This window comes from Microcebus murinus, chromosome 1 (genome assembly GCF_040939455.1).
Source record: "Microcebus murinus isolate Inina chromosome 1, M.murinus_Inina_mat1.0, whole genome shotgun sequence".
NCBI classification, from domain to species: Eukaryota; Metazoa; Chordata; class Mammalia; order Primates; family Cheirogaleidae; genus Microcebus; species Microcebus murinus.
Window position 1 is genome coordinate 11,535,764 of NC_134104.1, and position 10,062 is coordinate 11,545,825.

The window sequence follows — 10,062 nt, forward strand, 5'->3', positions numbered from 1 at the left end:
GGCGGGAGGATTGCTCGAGGTCAGGAGTTCGAGACCAGCCTGAGGAAGAGCAAGACCCCGTCTCTACTAAAAATAGAAAGAAATTAATTGGCCAACTAAAAATATATAGAAAAAATTAGCTGGGCATGGTGGTGCATGCCTGTAGTCCCAGCTACTTGGGAGGCTGATGCAGAAGGATTGCTTGAGCCCAGGAGTTTGTCGTTGCTATGAGCTAGGCTGATGCCATGGCACTCTAGCCTGGACAACAGAGTGAGACTGTCTCAAAAAAAAATAATAATAATAAATAAATAAATGGAAGTGGGAAAATTAATTATTCATATTAAAATGAATACCTAAATCATATCATACTCAAAATTAATTATAGATAGATCAAAAACTCAAATGTGAAAAGCAAAACTTTAAAACACTGGGAAGAAAATATAAAAAATATCTGTTTAACTTCAGAATAAGGAAGGACTCTGAGGCCAAGCTACCTGGGTCCCAGTCCCAGATCTGTGACTTCCTAGCTATGTGAACTTGGACAAGTCACTCCCTGCTTTTTAGTTTCCATATCTGAATAGTAAGGATAATATATAATAGTATCTCCTCATAGGACCACTGAGCAGATTAAATGAATAATATGCACAAAGTATTTAAAATATTGCCTGAAACTTACTAAGGTGCTACACAGATTTTTGTTATTTTGGTAGTAGTTGTTGTGGTAGAAGTAGCTATACCTAGTTACAAGGGACAGGTACTCTGCAGTTGGCATATATACGCCTAACTAAGTTCAGAATTTCTAGTAATTAAGGGAAGAAAAGGACATCCAGTATTGGAGGATCACAAAGAAGAAAAATGACAGAAAAATATAACAAAGAAAGGACAAATTAAGAGTTCCTGGGCCACTCATATAAAAAACCAAACATAAATTAGTTGAATTACTCTATTAATATACATCCTCCCTCCTGACCCCCAAACATCCCCCGCCCCCAAGAATGCCATGGGCGTGTTTTCTCGGCTTTCTTCCTGCTGTGCTTCCACGTCCGACATGCGCAGTGCATCCTGGGTGGACTCCGACATGCGCAGTGCATCCTGGGTGGACTCCGGTGGATCAAGGGGACAGACTCTTGAGGCTCGATTCCTCAAATACGGACTGCATGATGTGTTCTTCCCCTCTTCGGAGACACATTTTTCTTGTAAGATGCCATAGAAGTTAGAAATAGCAAAACAGAGCCTTCTTGGAAGTTCAATAAACTTTACAGCGGGCCCTTTTATATGTTCGTCTTTTACAGTCACTCATATACTTCTTAGTTTTTTGAAAATAGTCCTTTAATTCCATAGTATCTTTTCTTCATGTTTTTCAAACACTGAAAAACTGCAATGTACAGGATTACTATTCACCTTCCAAAACAAGAGTGTATTAGGCAAATATAACATTTTGTGTTTTGCCACAATAAACGTGTGGTTTTTCTGCAGTAATTTTGCTATTATATCATGCTTTTTATTGGAAAATTTATTACTGTCATCCTAATTTTATCAGCCAGTTTAACACATTTGCAGCATTTCTTACTTTTACAAAGTGGTATTTCAAATACTGAAGAATTGATTTTTTAAAAAATCCTGTGAATATTAACCCAAAATTTCATTTCTGACTAATCAAATAGCAACTTTACCACAAACTGGGTTTTTTTGTCACCTAAAGCCAGTGAGGTTTCATGAGTTTCTCAAAACACTATTTTGGACAAGTCACGAAAGTGATAATTTAATGATCTGAAATGTCCAAGGTTTGCTATTTCTTCCCCAATATACATGCAGAGGTTTATAACAACACCAAATCCTAAATGCGAAGGCTACACGTTAGGAGAAATCAAGTCCGAGTTAGGAAGAGGTTGAACGAGGAAGGTAGTTGGCCTTTCTCACCACCCTCTTGCCAAGACGGCTCCCACTCACCAGGACGAGAAGCTGATTCTTGTTTCTCGTTTGATCATATCACGGTCTGGCTTGTCACAAAAGTAGTCTCTTATTGCTGCATGGATAGTGCCTCTAACCGGTGTTAATGTTTTTGTTAACAGCTTGAAATTTCTAGCAGTAATGGGATGAAGGAGGTGTGAGCATTCTCTCTGATGTCTGGAGCAGGGGTCCTCAAACTACTCACATGCGGCCCACTGAGGACATTTATCCGGCCTGCCAGGTGTTGTTGCCGCCGCTGCCTGTCCTGCTTAGCAGCCGACTCGTCCCAGGCCCACAGTGCGCATGTGTGGAATGTGCCCGCACTCTCCAACGGCCCTCCAACGGTCTGAGGGACAGTGAACTGGCCCCCTGTTTAAAAAGTTTGAGGACCCCTGGTCTGGAGAGTCAAGCGTTGTTGCTTAAGCCCTGGTGAGGGCAAGGTTTAAGGCCTGATTCTGTGAAAATCAAGTGTCACCAGTAGGTGGAGAACTTGGTCAGAGATGCATGGGCAGGTGGGGGATGTAGGAGGTTGCCTGCTCAGCTGCGGTTTGAAGCAGAATCTACGGAGATGCTCATGGGCCAGATAGCTTGGCAAATATCAGGCAGTGAGTATTTTACTAGACAAGGCACAAGACTAACTAGAAATGGGACATAGATGAAGAATGGCGCCAGGATGTTGGAGCGCTCCCTCACGTTGAGTTCTCCTCTCTTGAGTGACGAAGCTGTTCTTCACTGTGTACCCTCACAGGCCTCTGGGCTGGGCCCTCTCCCTTTAGCTGGTTGATGCCCCAGAACACACTGTGGTGTAGCTGTCAGTGGATTCCAGCCACCTGCCCTTTGGCAGGCAGCCAGTGGAGCCCCAGCTCAGCTGAAGGCACAGGTTTGGTGGCGATTCAGGCACTAAGCCCAGCGAATCCCCTAAGCACTGGCTTTCTACCCAGATGCATAAATTACCCATCCCGTTACACTGGTTGCTTAAATATCTGGGCCAGTTTGTTTCCCAGATCTCCTGAGTCCCCTCCCACTTGAACAAATATTTGGCAAACTGAGCTCTTTGCAAAATCAGGGTTAATAAGCTATAGCTGGTGTAGGAAGGGTGAATTTGCTCTGTGTGTCAGATGGGGTAGATGTCTTCTCCTGCCCTCAGACGTCAGCATTCATAGTTCTCAGGCCTTTGGGCTCAAACCTGGACTTATAGCATTGGCTCCTCTGGGTATTAGGCCTTCGTGCTTGCACTAGAACTACACCACTGCCCTTCCTGAGCCTCCAGCTTGCAAATGCAGATCATAGGACTTTTTAGCCTCCATATTGTGTGACCCAACCCCTCATAATAAATCCCTTTCTATATATCTCTATGTATCCTATTGTTTTTTTTTCTCCAGAAAGCCCTAATACATTTCCTTTCTGATTTCTTCAATTATTTCTTTTTTAAACAACTTTATTGAGATGTAATTAATGTACTATACAATTCACCCTTATAAAGTACAAAATTCAATGGTTTTAGTACATTCACAGAACTGTGTGACCATCACCACAATCAGTTTTAGAATGTTTTTTACTCTTAAGTACTTATGTGTGAATAAATGTAAGAAATGATTCTTATTGGTAGCATGTAAATTCAGAGTCAAGAATGATGGTGATGCCAACCAGGGTGGTGGCTCTCGCCTATAATCCCAGCACTTTAGGAGGCTGAGATGGGACGATCATTTGAGATCAGGAGTTCAAGACCAGCCTGGGCAATGTAGCAAGACCCCATCTCTACAAAAAATATAAAAACTTAAATGGGCATGGTGGTGCACACCTGTAGTCCTAGCTACTCAGGAGGCTGAGGCAGGGATGGCTTGAGCCCAGGAGTTGGATGTTGCAGTGAGCTATGATGACATCACTGCACTTCTGCCTGGGTGACAGAGTGAGAACCTGTCTCAAAAAAAGAAAAAAATACAGGAATTGATGGTGATACCAAACAACCAAAAATTGTCCACATAGATGGTTGAGATAGTGATACCTTTCGCTTTCTGATGGTCTAATGTACACAAAACTTTGTTTCATGCACAGAATTATTAAAAATATGGCACAAAGTTGACTTTAAGCTATGTGTATAAGGTATATATGTAGCATAAATAAATTTCATGTTTAGACTTGGGTCTCCTCCCTAAGATATGTCATTATGTATATTCAAATATGTCAAAGTCCAAAAATCCAAAACACTTCTGGTCCCCAACATTTTGGATAAGAGATACTCAATCAGTACTTATTATCTTAAAAGTTTCTCAGTGTTCTAGAGATTTAATCTCTATTCAATTAATTATCTTCCTATTTTTCTATGTTTTTTAAAATGCATTAGTCCCAAAAGGACTTCATTCAATATATAGTGACAACCTATATTTGGATTTCCCTCCAAATTCATAGCCAGTGATTCCAAATCATTGCTGAGCAATCTTAATTTCCTCATTGATATGTATTGCCTTCTTTTACATATCAAATGTATTATTATTATTATTTAGAGATAGCATTTCACTATATTACCCAGGCTAGCCCCAAACTCTTGGGCTCAAGTGACCCTTCCACCTCAGCCTTCCAAGTAGCTTGGGAATACAGGTGCATGCCACTGTGCCCAGCTTATCAAATTTTTATATTTAATAAACTGTAATTCTGGCTTGCTTAAACTGTTCTGTTCCATTGATCTATGTCCATGTCAGTACCGCACTATTTTAATGACTCTTTTAATAACTCATATAATTAATCTCCCCTTATCACTCTTAATTATTGGAATATTCTTTCTTTATTACCTCAGTTGAACTTCAGAATACTCATATCAACTCTTTTGATAGTTATATGAATCACCATTGGATGTTTTAAAATCACTATTGCATTAGCCCAGCAAATTAATTTGAGATAAGTTATTTCTATGATACTTCATTATTCTGCCTTGAAACATTCTATTTCTGCAGGAGAAATTTCAAAATACAACTTACAGTACTTGGTGATTTGTTTGTTCTGTGGATTAAAAAAGAAGGAAGAATCAAAATGTTTCTAGAGTTCTGGGTCTGAGTGACTTAGAGAAGCTTCCTATGAGTCCACAGAGTGTTGCTAAGGGTTAGCGGAAGAAAGAGTTGCTTTGTAAGGCAGAAAAACAGTCAATGCCTCAAAATGACTAGGAGACAAGTTCAGCCATACATAAAAAAAACCCTGTTACATAGAAGAGCTCTCCAAAAATGAAAAAAAAACTGTCATGTAAGGAGATAAGCCCTTCATCTCTGGAAACATCCAGACTGAGAATAGGCTACTGAATATCAAGAAGACAAACCTATTTCTAAGGATCAGTGTTGAGTTTGTTCTCCAAGTGGGGGTGACCCTCGTATAAGTGAAACAAGTGACAAGAACTCATGAAGAAGATCAGAGTCAAGGACTGCACTTTCAGTAGTGCTCGAAGCAAGGAGAGACAGAGAGAGGACGTGATCAATAAAACAAGAGAAACACCAGAAAAAAATCGTGAAATCACAGATGACAACGAGGGACCTAGGAAAGGTTGGTTAATAGTCACCTACCACAGAGAGGGGAAGTAGAGGAAAGCTTAGAAGGAGTCACTAGATTTGAAAAGCAAGTCCTGGGAGACCCTGCAGAGTGAAGTTCCAGCGGACGTATGTGACAATAGGATGTGACAATAGGATGACAGCTAAGTGGCGCTGTAGAGTCGAGTGAAGGTTTGTTTATCCATTTCCAGATGAAGAGGTTGTGGACATCTGAAACCCAAAGTGCAGACAGCAGAGATTAAGAGAAAGTACAGTGGGTGCCTGGCATTTTATGGCTTTAACATTCATGGTTCTTACCATTTGACATTGATCCCCAGGATCCAAGACGTGTAGCAATTTTTAAATTTTGCCAAGGCCCATTGGAATCACATCTGCTGAGAAACTGCAGCACGGGAGTGAGTCACTTATTTGGAGGGCATCCCTAGCCAGCTGCCCAACATCTGTGTCAGATCATGCCTGTCACTCTCTCCTAAGCTCTGTACAGGCTGTAACTGTCGTGGAGGGACATGGACCCTGCTGCTTTGTTTTCATAGATCCAGATAAGCTCATGGATAATGTCGCTATTAAGGTGATGTGCGCTGACAAATTATTTAGTACTTTAGATACCCTCCCCCAGGGACTGAAGATATCACTTTGATGCTTCAGGCATTCTTCTCACCATTTTATAGAGGTAATTATATATATGAGAGGTACTCCAAAAAGTGGGATTTTCTGAAGCTCTCAGGATACATTCCTTAAAACCATCACACCTGTAATCCCAGCACTTTGGGAGGCCAAGGTGGGAGGAACACTTGAGGTCAGGAGTTCAAAACCAGCCTGGGCAACAAAGTGAGAGCCTGTCTCTACAAAAAAAAAAATAGAAATTAAAAAAAAAATTAAAGATTCTTTACTGGAAGAGGTGAGGCTATCATTCCATTATAGTAGAAACTCTCTCAGGGGTTGGGAAAGGCTGGTTTTAGCTCACAGGGAAAAGAATTTATTTTAGAATCAGGAAATAATAAAGGATGTGTCTCAGCCTGATTTCCCCAGAGAGCAGAATATTAGAAAAAATAGAGAGAGAGAGATGCAAGAAATGTATTGGGGAGCGTGATACCCAGAAGCAGGAGTGAGGGACAGGGCGGCAGTGAGAGGCAGCACAAGGTCGGTCACTGAGCTGCTTGATCCCACAGGCCACCTGAGAAGCCATGTGGCTACATGTCTCAGGACTGCTTGTCTGGTGTGAGAAGTGGGGAGGCATTTACCTGCCAGTTTCAACCCACACTGGTCACAGCAGCACTGCATTGAGACATTAACTCCCCGACACTCTAGGTTGCACTTACCAGGATGCCAGGCGGTGCCTGCAGGGTCCCACGCTGCAGCGAAGACAGAGTCCTTAGGATGTGAGGCACGAGGTTTGCCTCTGCATGCAGCTAGTCAGAGGCAGGGCTGGTCACCATGTGTGAATTAAAGTCAGGCGTGGCTGAAAGGGTCCGAAGTGATGCCTAAAGAGTGCCTGATCCAAGATGTTTGTGGTCTAAGAAGAAGAACGTTGGTGTGAGCACGATGGTAAGAAAGCCCAGCAGGTCCTGGCTCCTCTTCCCAGCAAGGTATTCCTACAAGGACAGGGATGCTGATGGAAGCGAGTATTTGACACACGTGGAGAGGAGTTATCAGAGCCCCTGGGCGAGAGCTGGCTGGAAGACTCGTGGGATAGTGTCAGGGGTTCTTTGAATCCCAGCCATAGGAACCGTTGGTTCTTTGCATTTTCCCGTGGTGCCTGCACCCTGAGAGTAGGAGCTGAGAAAGCAGGTGGCGGAGGTGAGCCAGGGGGCCTGGCATGGAGCAGAGAGCAAAGGTCATGGGTGGATGGGGGGGTCACCGGAGTCGGGGTGGGGCAGCGTGGAGGCAGGGGGTGATGGAGTCAAGGATGGATAGAAGACATAAGGTAAAGCCAGATATCTGGAGGGTTTTGTGAGAACGGAGCAGGGCGGGAGTGTAGGAAAAACAATAAACACAGAGCCCTGTGCGGACGGCAAGGTCTAGGACACTTCAAGGCCACTAGGGGAGGACATGAATGTCCATACCCTGCAGCAAGTTGAAGTTGCCAAAGAAGGAGTTGGGAAGGAAAGGGAGAACCTGAGACGGCCCCTGAAGTTGCACAGGATGGAAGAAACAGTCACAGAACATACTGGTAGTGATTTCACGGCGGTTACATAGGTGAGGTTGGAAATAGTGGAATTTGAGGCCTTGTGGTAAAGGGCATGTTCGTTAACAATCAAAGCAATTGCTAAGGTTTGAAAACAAAGCAAGATTTACTTCAATGCAGACTTACACTAGATGTTATTTCTGCAAGATAAGTTGGAAAGGTGGCTGTAGATTTTCCCTTTTACTTAATACACCGGGTATTATCTGAATGTGCTATCGGGAACCTATGTGGCTTTTTGTGATTAAAAAAGAAAGAAAGCAAACAAAAAGTAGTCAAGGACAAAAGTAGAATTCAATCCCATGGTGAACAAACACTTGTCCACCACCCGTTGACTCCGCAGCTGAGCAAAACAGGCAGTCTAAGGTGTGGTTTTATTAGTTCTCCCAACATTCATTTTTGCTAAATCAACTTCAACGACATGACCCAGTTAACACAAAGAACGAATGGAAGTGAATGCTTTAAAATGATAGGGAGAGGTACAACCTGTGGTAAATGTTTAACACGCCACACACAAAGCTGCAGCCACATTTCGTCATTGGCTCTGTGCTTGGCCTTCAGGTTTCCAGGGAGGTACCTGTCCCCCTTCTCTGCCTTCAGCCTTGTGCCTCACTAAGCAAGAGGTCCAGGAAGGCACCTAGGTCATGAATAAAGTTGCAAAAAGTAATAATTATAATAGCTACCATTATTGACTGCCTTCTATGTGCCCACTTTACACTAAATACTTACTGTCATTTATCTTAGTCCTTAAAACAAAATGGAAGAGTCAGTACTAGCAAACTTCCACTTACCTTGTATTGGCCACAACTAAGGCACTGTTGTGTCTCTCACTGTTCTTGGTTACAGACAACAGAGTCCACTCTAGCTGGTTTAAACCAGGAATTTCTCAAGACACACAGATAGTTCCTTGAGTCATTGGGAAGAAATGGACTCTGGGCTGAACTCTCAAAGTCACCAGAGAATTGGGCCATCCAAGAAACTGCTGCCTCTCCCACAAATCAGGAAGTTTCTGGATGAAGAGGCCACATCCTCCAACAGGAAGCCAGTGACACTCAGAATCATGCCACACCTGCCACAACCAGGAAGCAACTCAGTCAGAAAGCCACCCCCACAGCAGCTAGTTCCCAGGCCATGCCACATATGCTGAGACCCCTGCCAGCAAGAGATGCCCAGTACTCTCCTCTCTCTCATCTCACTCAATTCCCAAAGTCACATGGTCCTCTCTCCACGTGACTATGTTCCAAAACAAGTATAGATAATTAATAAAATTTAAATCATATCTGGAATCCCAGCTGCGAGAGACTGTGCTGAGTTGAGGATTGTAGCTTTCCAGTCTCTATAGGAGAGGCAGGCAAGAGAGAAAGGTGTTGGAACAGAGGTTGAGTACGTCAAACCATTGGATTAGCCACGGTTGCTCTGGGAAGTTGAGACACCTGGTATTTCACTGGCCAGCCTTCCCCTCCCTCATTCTTAGGCATCCTGTCCACATACGTTATCTCATTTAGTCTTCACCTCAACCTTTCCCCAAGCTATTATTATCTCCACTTTACAGATAAGGAAACTAAAGCTCATAAAGTTTAAATAGCACACAAGAAGGTAACAGAATCAGGATCTGAACCAAGATCCGCTTTGCTATTGTCATATGGTAGAATTTATGCATCTGTGTTGCTGAAACTAAACACCCAACAGCAGTAGACTCTGTATATTCTCAATTGCTTTAATCCTAACTATGATTCATGGGCTTTCAAAATAGCTAAATAAGCTGGTACTTTCCCATCTCCAAATCTTTGCTCCAGCAATTTTCTTAATTGCTGAGTTTCTTTATCCTGCTGGCCACCTGAGAAGCCATGTGTGTAGGAATCGTCTGGGCTGGAAGAGGAGAAGGGATGTATCTATCGGCCTGCTTCCTCCACTGGTCAAAGAATCACTCTGTGAGACACTATTGTCCATTCCCCGTATATCTGATCACCCAGATCCTAGCCATCCTTTATGGCCATCCTTTAAGGCCCAGAGAAAATACTACCTTGCCACAAAGACTTCTTCAATATCCTTGGAAAAAGGTAGCCCTACCTCCTCTGAGACTCCCATTAATTGTATTTGCACCTCCCTTCAAACATTTCTCCCTATCAACTTATATAACTGCCCCTTCTAACTTCCTTAAATACAAGAAGCATGACATTGATCTCTGTGTCTTTTAAATCTCCTGGCACAGTGCATGTGTGTGGTAAGGATTCACTAGATGGATAATCAAGTGAATTGATTGAATGAATGAATTTCCCTAGGGAAGTGCTCTCTTTTTAAAATAGTAGATAATCGGTATCCAAATAATTATAAATCAACTGCTCTAGTCCCCTAGTGTTTTTAATTAATGACACTTTCCTTCATCACCACCGCCCATCTCATTTCTTCCATATTTCA